This window comes from Dermacentor silvarum, chromosome 8, assembly GCF_013339745.2.
Source record: "Dermacentor silvarum isolate Dsil-2018 chromosome 8, BIME_Dsil_1.4, whole genome shotgun sequence".
Taxonomy (NCBI): Eukaryota; Metazoa; Arthropoda; class Arachnida; order Ixodida; family Ixodidae; genus Dermacentor; species Dermacentor silvarum.
The window spans coordinates 16,746,505-16,758,930 of NC_051161.1; the positions used below are offsets into that span (position 1 = coordinate 16,746,505).

At 46.1% G+C, this 12,426-nt stretch overlaps 1 protein-coding gene across 2 annotated transcripts in view; it reads left to right on the plus strand.

The window, feature by feature from the left end:
* LOC119460692 (uncharacterized) overlaps positions 1-7,637 on the plus strand; it is a 34,600-nt gene extending 26,963 nt beyond the window's left edge. The window contains exons 1-2 of one of the 2 annotated variants that reach the window (XR_007468360.1): positions 3,733-4,209; positions 7,502-7,637. The gene's annotated coding sequence lies outside the window, so the exon portion shown is untranslated. Of the gene's footprint in view, positions 1-3,732; positions 4,210-7,501 lie in introns of those variants that run through there. The other variant, XR_007468361.1, reaches the window with a different exon arrangement.
* Positions 7,638-12,426: the final 4,789 nt, after the last annotated feature.

Here is a 12,426-nt window from a genome sequence, read left to right on the forward strand (position 1 = left end):
CCAAAGTAGTTGTTTTGCAACATTCAGAGAAAACGTGTTGATATGTGCATCAATGTCGAAAGTACGGTACGCACACACGGGCACGCGCGTATATATTAGGCGGTACGAAAAAGTCCAAGCGACGGCAAACAAGATTACCTTGGTTGTATCCAGCTACGTGGCGTTTGCATATTTTTAAATCTTGGTACATGCTAGTTGGGACACCCTGTATGTTTATATATATATATATATATATATATATATATATAATTGCAATGCAATGTTTAAACATACATACATACATACATACATACATACATACATACATACATACCTGTTCTTTTGTGTGGTTTCCTTGCTGATGGCGCTGTTTTTGTCGTCCTTCCCATTGTGTTCTTCTTCCCTGCATTCCTCAGAGACCGACCGAAACGTAGAATCGAAAAGGGAGGCAATATTTCTTCAAAATGACTACGGTACGTTGACCTTTGGCTTGTCTTTGGCGTCGTGGGAAATCGGATTTGACTCCACAGTCGTTCGACCTGCTCGATTGCCAAGTGCAAAACACATTGAACATTTGCAAAAATGTTCTGCTGCGCGTGCCTGAGAAAGGCATTTTCCAACCAATATACTTTCGACCACACAACTAGTAGAAGGATGTATTGTTCCCGTTCAACAGCTTCGGCTTTATTCTGGTCGAACGCTGCACACCCCTCTGTACTGCCAAGGTTCGGCGCTCGTTAAGTATATTGAATGGCAACAATACACACCCTCTCGTTGGCCACGGGTGAGACAACTATATGACAGCAATTGTTCCGAGGGATCCTCAGAAAGCCTTTGTGCTCGCGTCTCATCCGTGATTTTTTTACAGCGACGCGTTTAGCCTCCCGGCGGTCGTCATTTTTCGTGTCCGCGTCAGTGAACAAAAATGTGGGCCGATTCCGGCAGCAGTGCCGGGCAGAAGCAGTGGCTCGTAAGCCTTACCTCCGTAAGGCAGAGACTTCCAGCACTCAGCAAATGGAAGCGAACAGTGAATACATTCTTTGGAATCACGCATACAACGTACAGACAGCGTACGTTTCATAAAAAACAATCACAAAGACAAGCACCCGAACCACATTATTGATTATAAGTAGGGTTGTTCATTTTCGGGTTTTATATGTTTTAAAATTCGGGGGGTAAAATCGGGTACTATTTTTTCAAGCTGATAAGCGGGGGAGAAATCTGTCTTTTTGTTTATTTTGTGGAACCATCCGAAATTAGGGTTGAATTTTTAAATGCACTAAGTAATACATATATTCTTCTCTTTTAAAATCGGAGGGTATCACGAGCCCCATATGCTACGGTTACAACTACAGATCTCTTTCAAGCTGGTAATCCTGGGGACAACATGGTTTGTAGTAAATACTCTGAACTTGGCGTTTGTTTGGAAATTAATAAATAATATGACAGTAAAAAACATTAATAAACTTCTAGGAAATAACCATTTTATTCACGAAAAGCTGCTCATCGATTTTTAGACATTCTTGTTAACATACACTATCATGTGCATGCGCAGCATGTCGGTCTCCATCAGTAACCTGTCCGATTTTTGAACGTATCTCAGCTGAGAGAAAGTTCTCTAGACATCACAGCTTCCATTAGCTACGCACAACACTGTCAGTGCAGCATTTGCCAGCCTGGGGTAGCGAGCGGTAGAGTCATGCAAATACTCATCGAGTTTGACAGCTGTGTTAGTAAGCGAATGTTTATGAGTTTATACTAATTAGCGCAGCTGTGTTAGAATGCATGCAGTCACATGCACGGAAAAAGGGCAGTCGCCCGCTTCCCCTTCTATTGTGCGCAGTCGAAGGGGGATTGATGGTGCATGCATTTCACAAGCTGGGTGCAACAGGGCCGAAGCTGCGTGGCGAGCCGACGTGGTTCCACCCCAACGCCTATTGTCAACACCACCTAGACTAGCTTGTTATTGTCGCTATTCTTTAGTCGACCTCCGTAGCTGGTGAATGAACTATAGGTCAATTGGATTCACAGCAGGATATGAATTCGTTGTCCCGAGGCAGGGTAGCTGGCGCGTGTGCACTGCAAACTTATGCAAAAAAAAAAAAAAAAAAAAAAAAAAAAAAAAAAAAAAAAAAAAAAAAAAAAACGTTGGTTACGTGGTTGAGTTCGGGGAGAAATCGGGTTTAACACGATTCTCCTGAGACATACATGTTCGGGGTGTAAAAAGCAGGCAAAATTGGGCTTTACCCGAAAGCGAACAACCCTAACTATAAGGCGTGGCGCTCCCCGCATACGTTTGCCGGTAAAGATTACTGTTGCACAAGCTGCCGCCGCGACGGCTGCTTGCGACGTGGGGAGTGACGTCCCTAGCGAGCTGCCTGCCTCGTTGTTGCTGAAACACTTCTCTTGGCTTCAAATATTGCAAATTGCGTGTTCTGTGACTACTGCGTTTGCTTACACGAGCGCAAACTCCACTTCGACCTTTTCATCTTCACTTCGTGCTCACAATACACTGCGGCGAAACATGTCGAATTTAACAGCCCTCAACCGACACGGAAGTGAACTGAGCGCTGTGCTGCAGAGTACAGTGCAGACAAAAACACAAAAAGCGCGTCTTCAAGAATTTTTCTCATGTTGATTTAGCCGTACGCGTGATCATTTCATCATTTGCGAAAAACTCCATCAATGCATGTGCTAGCGATGCGCGACAGGCTGCTGCCGTTTGCAGTGTATTCACATATTTCAGTTGGCCTGGGAGAGAGCTTTCAATCGTATTAGACAGATTCGACGACCGCCCTTTGTCAGAAACGAAAATCCTCAGACATTGGGCGAAGGCGTCCAGAGCAGAGAAGGCCTTGAACGCGTTGTTGCGCTTTTTTTTTTTTTTGTAGTGAAATATTTTGAGAGCTGTGGCGCGTCACGTGGCAGTAATGTACACGTTTTTTTTTTTTTGTCTCTTTCTAGAATCTAGTTCCCTTTACCCCTTCGCCGCACAAGGTAGCCAGCTATGACTATATCTTATCGCTTCTCAGCCTACGCAATAGCATACGACTGTATAAAACTCCGCCCTTCAAACGTACTCATCCAGGCAGCGTCGCGATCATCTCAATGTCCGGCATGTAGGATGTGCAGCCGTGAAATATGAAAAACAAGTCGAAATGTCATAGCAGCATTCCTTTAGTGCACACGCATATAAAAAATTTAATCGAATGGCAAAATTGGTAAGCAAAACAGGACAAAAGAACAAAGATGTCGACAGGACGGCGCTGCACTTCTGCAGCTAATTTTTTTTTTTTTTCTAGAAAACCGCCGTTCAAGCAAGCGCTTGCCTCCTGAGTTTTACGAATGAACTTGTTTGTTATTAGGGTGGTCACAAGAAAATGGAAAAATATATATTGTAACGTCTAGCGTTATAATACGTAGATTCTTGTTGTCCTGTCATTTTTTGTTCGCTTGCTCTGACATGTAGTAATTCGTCAAAACCTCTACACTACTGCATACTATCCAAGAACATCAGAAGAATCTGTCACAGGACCTGCAGTAGGCGATATTGGGTGCTAAGCTCCCTTCCTTTCGTCCGAGTGATTGATGAATGTTGCCCCTTGACTAGGAAAGAAATGAGCGGGGCCTACAAACACGTTCGCTCCACCGACTGCCCCCCCCCCCCCCCCCCTCCCCTCCTCATTGTCGCGACAGCGACAGGGCTTTCTTTGCGCTTTACCCTTTTATTGAATTCCTCGAAGAAAAAAAGAAAGAGCGGCTCGTGGCATGGCACTATCAAGGAGAACTGCTCAACGCAGAGGGGAGCCGTTCTTGTTGCAGTCATCACAAAGCAGGCCACACCTATTGGCCCACCCAACTTCCTTTATTCCCGAGTCACGACTGACAAAGGGATTGCTAGATAAGAGAACCCTCTCTTGTGCCACCTGTCTCCCCCGCAAACTGACCAAGTTTGAGGGAGTCTATTGCAAACGCTCTACCTTCTCTCCCCTTCCGGGAAAGAGTTCCTCACTGGCCCATCGGGAGATCGCCATTCGAACCCCTGCTTCTCTCCCAGTCTACAAACTGTCTCCGACGAGAGCATACCTCCTGGCGTCCACTGTTGGAAAGTGAAACGTGTTCGGACGCAAGCTCGACTCTGTGCATCGCAAACTCCAGCCATGAGAAGCCAGCCGCTGTTTGTCGCTTTCGTCATCCTGCTTCTGCTGTTTATCGACGCTGCCTTCGGAAGTAAGTGCTTTATGCTTTACTTTTTAATTAACGTGACTGTCGCCTTTATGTCTTTTACTAGCTGCTTAACGCGTAACTGAAAAGTGTACTGAGCACGTGTTTATTTCTATAAGTGAGAGTTTTTGGAGGACAGCGGCCTGGTTCTAGTGACTTGTGTACGCGTGCGTAACGAGTCCTGCGCGTTGGTTATAGCTTCCTTTCGGAGACATATTGTCGTGTCGGATGTTGGCAATTTTCTGTGACGCTGCGCGGGCACTTAATGCAAACTGCGCTAGGTGATTAAGGTAGGTTGCGTACCTGCGGGGATGGCTAAACGAACGCGGAGGTCTGCGCGTGCATTCAAGTTTGCCTGCAGGTTAGGCAATCGAAATTATTGATTAGCCTGCCGAGTACGGTGTCTCTAATAGCCCAAGTGCTACTTAGCGAGTTGCCTAGCGTGTGTCCTTTTTTTCTCCTCCGTGCCTTTCGACGATAGCACAATGTTTACTAGTATGTTAGTATAAAGACAACCCGCGCACGGATCAATTAGTTTAGCTGTGTGCGTAACCAGTCTCCAAGTACTACCACTATTCTTGGGCCGTGCATCTTGCATAGTGACAGTACGGTTATATATGCATTTGCGTCAAGCAGAAAGTGGTCAATTTTAAGTGCTCTTTGTAAACCTTGAGAAAGGAAACCGAGGGGCCCGATTTTTATTAGTAATGATCCTAAGAAGAACAAAGATGATCATATTAGTAATGATCATCTTTGTTGGCTTCTTATGATATGACTCTGTAAACCTTGTAATTTATAAGCAAAGCACTGTCTGTGCGTTTTCTCCTGCTCCTGCCCATTTTACGTAGAATGGGTTGACGATGTCACTAGGGCGCGTATTCTCAAATACTTTACGAGTGACGGCATCAGCAGTGCCGAGGTGCACATACTTTGTGTGTGTGTGACATGAATATATTTATAAATATGTAGCTTTCCGTACTTGAAATCGGCGCGTAAGACGTCGGCATCACGAACCGAAAGACACTGGGCGAGCATTGACAGCATTCGTCCATTCGTCCCTTGTTATTTTCTTCGTGTTCCCCTCCGTTTTACGGGCTGGTTTCACGTATGCATGCATTTTCAACAAGCCCAATCTTCTGCCTTACTGCAATAGTTTTTTGTTTACCGTGTCCTCGTATTGCATGCATTGCCTGTGAGCTAGCGAGACGGCTTAGCGTTTAGAACAGCAGCAGAACTCGTTTTGTTCGATGCACCTAAATGTCTCAGGATGAGAGAAGCGGCAGGGATTCAGCAAACCGTATTTAAGAGCAGCCACGGGGAGAAAAGTGTACAAAAGGTACAGTATAAGATGGGACTGTCCGGTATGCGAAAAATGAGTAGCCGGCGCCACTTTAAAGGCGCCGAGATCGCTTAAGTATCTCGTTCAGTAAAAGTTCGTCCAGTTCAGCGATGAGTAGGTTTCGTACGTTCTCCAGAAATGAGAGGGAACACTCCGTGAAGCACTCCAGCGACGTATAGAAGAGCACAGTGGACGAATTATATGGTCTTCCATTCTTTGCAGCTGAGAGGCCCCGTAGCTTTCCATGCACGTGTGAGTTGAAGAGATCTGCCTGGAAGCTGTCAATCCTTGTAATTTTAGTTTACTTACTTTCTATATAGCGTTCTGCTACTCGGCCCGCCACGCCGCCGGGTTTTCGCATGATGGGGCATATAATGCTTTCGCACTTAAAAAAAAAAAAAAAGGTACTCCAAAGACGTCTTTATGGCGTCTGAACCCCTTTCGCCGAAACAGCTTCTTCTTTTGCGCGTGTGTCGCCAGCCACTGCCTGCGTACGTTCCTGGAACAGCTAACGCAGATGGCCGGCTGGCCTTCACTCAGCGGCTCAGATTCTCGTCGTTTTCTTTTCTTATTTTATTTACACTTCTCTCGCAGAAGCTTGGGAAAGGGCAGCGAAATTTTTTATCTTTTTATTTGTTCGTGTTTCGGCGCACTTTTCAAAAGTCGCACACAAGCTGAACTTCAGTGCTGCTGAGATGCGATTGTTTTGTTTGAATCACTTGAATATTCAACGTGACAGTCTATGTCATCACTATTCGCATTGTTCAAACAATGCTCTTATGATAAGTCTTGTTAGGCTCAGTTGGGGTACAACTGTGCCACACTAACGTAGATATGAGAGGAGATCAAGGGCGATGTACGGGCGTGCATTTATTTGCGGAGGGATCCCGGCAGGAAGCGGAGTTATTATTTTACGATACAGGGCGGCAGGCGACTGGGCGTTAACACATGTTTTAGGAATTCTGGACATTGCCCCTTCGTACAGAAAGGCGCACCCTCTCGACATTGCAAACTGAAATTTTTTAAAATTCGGCTGATCTTTTGAAATATCACTTTTTTTTAATATGTTGCCCACTGAGGTATTTGGTGCATTATCGTGATAGCCCAAGGGACAATGTCCAGAATTCGTGGATACGAAATTAACTATATGGGTGTGCGAATGGCAGTTTTTGAAACCGAATCGAATATTTTTCGAGTACTTCTCACCACTAAATAGAAAATTTCCTATCCTGGTATTCACTCCACTAGAAAGTTTGTCATTAAACTGCACATTCAACGTGCAAGTGTAATGACAAGATTTTTAGTGCTTTTAGTAAACCATGCTTTATAACGTCGTTTTAAAGCGTGGTTTATTAACTGCACGAAGAGAGCATTAGAAACAATTAACTAAGTACTTTGTTCGCAAACTCAGGGCTATTCGGAGCATTCGCGGTCATGCATCATATATAGTCTATAAACGCAGCCTTGTTAACCAATTAATATATGTGTATACCTCCGGGACTAAATAAGAAATAGCTCCGGTGTTGGCAGAGCGGACAGAAGGTGCATATAGCAATAGTGCAAAAGGTGCATCATATTATATTACAGAGCATATGACTTTTTCTTTTCGATGTGGTGGCGGCGATATTGAAGCATGCTGGTACATCGTACTGCATGATAGTTGGACATGGTTATGATCCGAGCCAGACTGAAGTAGATGGGGCGAGAAAACAACCGTTTGAAACGGGCTCGCAATTTGAAATGGTTACACGCGCATTACTCATTTATTTATTATTCACATGACGGGAGAATAAAATGAGAAGCGCTGTTTTGGAAGTGTTCAAGGGCGATGATAAGTGAACAAATGACTCGAATCTCAGGCGGCAAGCTATAGTGTTGGATGCAGCTATACTGATAATTCCGCTAATTATACTGCCAAATTATGTTTTCTAACCATGACACCTCCTTGTCTCCTCGCAGTGGAAGACGTCCTGGGTCTGCTGAACGACCGAGTCGACTCCGTCACCAACATGGCGCGCGCCTTCCTGGCCGTCTTCGTCGGCGCCTTCACCATCAACGCGTGCGCCGTCATCTTCATTGTGTTCGGTGACGGTCGCTCGCGTCGCTTCCTGTTCCCCTGGTGGTGGTCTACGCGGCCTTGTACCTGGTCTTCAGCGGGCTGGCGTACCTGTTCCTCGGACTAAGCGGCACCGTGGCCGGTCGCGTGCGCACGCTGGGTTCCATCATGGACATCGCCTCAGTGACCGACATCTCGGACTCTGCCTTCTCCTACATCAAGGTGCACGAGCCGGAGTGCCGACTTCGCCTCGTGTGCGAGCTCTCCGAAAAAGCGATCGAGCGCGACCACATGTTCGCCCTGGTGCTTCGCGTCGTCAGCGTGCTGGGCAGCGCCGGCGGACCGTACGTTGAAGCGGTGCTCGGGGGTCTCAGCGGCCGTGGCTGTCACCTGCTGTTCTCGGAGTGCGAGTACTCGCCCTTAAGAAGATCCCTGCCATTCGTCGAGTAGCCCCCGATGTATATACATAAGTGTACGCAATCGATTAGTCATATTACCTATTTATTCGAATAAACAAGCCCAGTGTCATTCTCGTCAACACACGGTTGTCTTCTCTTTTTTTTCACTCATCGCGCCTGTCGCGACAGTGCGAACGGTTCGTTCTGTATTGCACTGGCGGCATGGTCAGCGTAGTCAGACTGCGCGTGCGCAGCACCCTCCGGCAGCTTTGCGTCTTGCATGCCTCTTCTAGTGAGTTGGAATGTAGCGCGACATGCTGAAGCTCAGAAAAAATTGTTTAGCGTGAGAAAACTGACAGTCGCTCACTTCGAATCAATCAAGTCGTCGTCCGGCACTGCCCATTTTTTCCAAACAGACCGCTTGTATTTGTTTCAGATTTCTGTCATGATGCTTCGACAACAAACCAAATTTAATGCTACAGATATCTCATTTATCAGCGGCTCCTCAATATCGCTCGCCGACGCAGTTTTCTTTATTCTTCGTTTTTCCTCAGGGATCAAACACAATCGGGTCGAGTTAAAGCGATGCAGCAGCGTTGAGGCGATAGCCCATCAAGCCTCGTGTTGTACGTGGCCGCCATCTTGCCCAGCGTCCCACGGATGGAGAGAGCACCATACGCCCATAAAAAGAAAATTGTCGATCAATTGTCAAATTGTGTCGTATTAAAGAGTTTCCGCGGTTTACAGGTATTCGAGTAGGAAAATCGTAGTTGCCCCGAGTTCTCCTTCTCAGGATGGCTTTTTGTACCTTCCGGCTACCAGGAATAGGCCGCCCACCTTCGGGCATTATCAGCTTGGTCTCTGTAATGAAGTTTATTCACACTCTCTCCAGCTTTCTCAGAACTATTACTACCGGCATCCCTTGCAGAAGCGGTGCACTAGTAAACTAGTGGTAAGATCGATCTATTCGGATACAATTCATATTGTTTAGACAAACAAGAAAACTTGAACAAAATAATTGAGGCAGCGCTTGTGCAGTCACATTTCTCCCTTCTATGCAAGTTTACGTCTCGGCTTAAAGGAGTGCTCACATAACATTTCCTACTTTTTTTTCCGTTAAATTTAAGTCCGAACACTGGAAATCCCGCTTTCCCTAAAATTCTGCATTATATGTTTCTTTTTCGCATCATTCGCCGCATCGGTATTCACAGAAACGCCGATACAGATCTAATGATAAACCCGCGGGTGCGGACAGATACGTTCAAGAAAGAAAAGAACGGGATGGGCGGCCTTATCTTTATGCGTGGGTCCTTGTTAAGTGTGCCTACTCGCGTCTCCAGCACTGCTTATACCACGGTCGCAAATAAGGAAATGTGGAAGGAACTAGGGCTGGAAGTTGGCCACCGGATGCGGCAAGAAAAACGCCCGCCTGCTGACGTCGAGAGGGCAGGGGACGTAAAAGAATGCGGAGAACGAGAAATACACGAGAAGCGGGAGGCGCTACGGTAAGGATAAGTTAATTAAAGGGACCCTGAAACGATATTGACGAATTTGTACAAGCGCACTGAATCATTAGGGTAGATCCTTCTGATCATTAAGTGACGCGTAAAGCGTGTAATTGATTATACAATTTTAAAAATCTGCATGGCTACCGATCACCGCGGCGCCGCTCCCCTGTGTTTTCAGCCACCCCTCCAAATTAACGTGGTTATCCGATTGGCTATCCAGGTCGCGTCATCGATAATTTTTCCAGCCATATGGTGAATAAATGTTGTTCGTAATAGTTGGAATGTTGGTTAATTTGTTTCTATAAAAAAGTAACAGAGAATACACAGCGACCATTTATCACTACACTCAAGCACTTCCGGCACACAGCAAGTGTCGTCTGCTTGTGTTGCAACGTTCCCAGTGTTGACGCGAGCTCCGCGGTGATTGCTGGTCTCGAGCTTTCTTTTCGCGAGCATCATGGAACGTCCTTGTTACGTTGTGGGCTGCAAATCTAGCGATCGGCGACATGTCAAGCTGCGACATCGCGTCCCTCCGCAAGGCAACATGTGAGCGCAGTGGCTGCAGCGCATCGGGCTGTCGGTATCCGATCGACGCCAGTATCTACGCGTTTGCAGCCGTCACTTCACGCCGAAGGATTACTACCACAAAACAGTTTATCGTGTCCCGTATTCGGGCAAGCGCGTGAACGATGATGATGATGATGATTTAATGGCATCCCATTTGAAAGGGGTGGTGACAAATAGTCACCTATAGCCTGCATGCTTGATAACCAGGTATGCTATACATGTTTTTCATTCTAGCATTTTTGTATACATCTCCATAACCTTTTTTGCTTTTTTTCCTTTCAAAATCGCCTGGTTGGTCAAGCACAGAGCTAATATTGCTTAACCAAGTGTATCCCACTTTGTTGCTGGTGTAAATTTTCGGCAGGTGCGTAATCGTAAACATGTTGTTTTCTTAAATGTTTTACACTTGGCTACAGCAACAGTAGCTCTGTGTTTGGCTGGATAAGCTCTGCGCCACCAGTTGGCTGCACCGTGCAGACCGCTCACGTTTAGCTAAAGCCCATTCATCACAGCGGTAGTAGTACGGGGGGGACTTCAGCTCACGCCTTCGCCCATCCGTCAAAACGCTCAGCTCACCTGCGGTTACCGGAATACCGGACACACTCGGCTCTGCGACAGAATGTTCTCAACGCACACTGCTTGGATAGCTCTCGCGGGAGATAGACGGCTAGCGGAAGTAGGCGTTTTACTGTAGCTGTATCCTATATACGCGTCTACAAAATCGGTCCAAACCGTTTCAAAGACCCTTTAAAAGGCACCTCATGCACAGGATCTGGCCATTTTGAGCTGGCAAGCGCAGTGCATACAATGCGCGCTCATGGTCGTGTCTGCTAAGAAAGACATCGCTACGCGCGGCGAAAGGAGCTGAAATTTCAAACTAAACGCTATTCGCCCTTCTAGATCGTCGCGCTCCAAGAGATGACGTATATATATGACCAAGTGCGCTTACGTACATGTCTATGCTGTGACGCCGCTCATAGTGACACGTGACACTTCGAGAATTATTAAAGGCAACATCTGTTATTTGTGTAATCTGTTGCGTCAGTAGATTAATTAAAGTTTAAAGACATAACACACACAAACCAAATGTCTGCGTGTTTTTGTTTTACTTCGGACCGGAGCACGAGAGATGTTCTTCCGTTTCGTCTGAGTATTCCCACGTCGTGCTGTCTTGCGCGCTGAGAGCGAAACTATGTACTTTTCTATCATGTTCCAGAGCGCGATCATGCTCTGTGATCCGCTTGCAGCAGCAGCAAAAATAGAAAAGAAAAGAAAATAACAATAAATAAATAAAAATCCGCGTGCAGCTAAAACAGCTTCCCCGTTTCACATTTGTGCAAACGCAGAAGAGTAAATCAAGTTTAAAATTCAGTGTGGCATTTTGCCTTATTTTGCTGTTGCAAATAATATGTTGTGTTTTCGCTTGCCCGCGAATTAAAATGTGGCGCGAATTATAATTAACGCGAATTAAAATGTGGGACTTTTTCCGGGAACGCTCATACTCGGGTGCGCTTTGGCTTCGTAGCTTTTTCGTTGCCACGTAAAGATGTCCGGACTGTTGGGAGTTCGCCAGGATACCAAGACGAGTCATTTGCAACAACGAAAGAGCGCGTTTTAGGATGAACGAGGTTGGAACGAGGTGTAAATGAACGAACACGGACCTTTTGAATTAAGGATAACGGCCAAACAGTCAATTTAAATAGACGCCACCTATGGTATGCAGTTGAAAATTGGACGCCGACACCAAAATTAAAATTAAGAGAGATACCAAACATTCCGAGACAGCGGAGGAGGTAACCATTGCACTAGCATTGGTCTCCACGAATGCGCAATACATAATTAGCGATTCTCCGGCGGCCATTAGAAACTATGCTAAGGGTAGGATCTTTCCTGATGCGTGGCACATCATCAGAGTCAACGAAGCACAATTCTCCAACGCAGAGAAGAACGGCGGGCAATTGCTGTGGTTCCCAGCGCATACGTACGACTCCAGGCATTCCCGCAATCAACCCCAACGAGGTAGCACACCGCGAAGCTCGAGGTCTTACTCGCCGAGCTGAGCAAGGAATGACTTCCATTGGTCACGGGAACGCGGAGGAGGAGATCTGGAGAGAAAAAGACAGATTAACCAGATTTAGCGATATGACAAAATTCTATCAAAATCAGAGGCGAATATTACCACCACCTAGCACACACTAAACTGAACAGAGCTGAGTCCGTTGCTTGGAGACGATTACAAACAGAAACCCATACGAGTCCCATGCAATTAAAGACTTTCTACCCCGAGATATACGCGAGCGATATATGCAAGCTATGCAAGTCTGCTAGAGCCACTCTTCAACACATGTTGTGGGG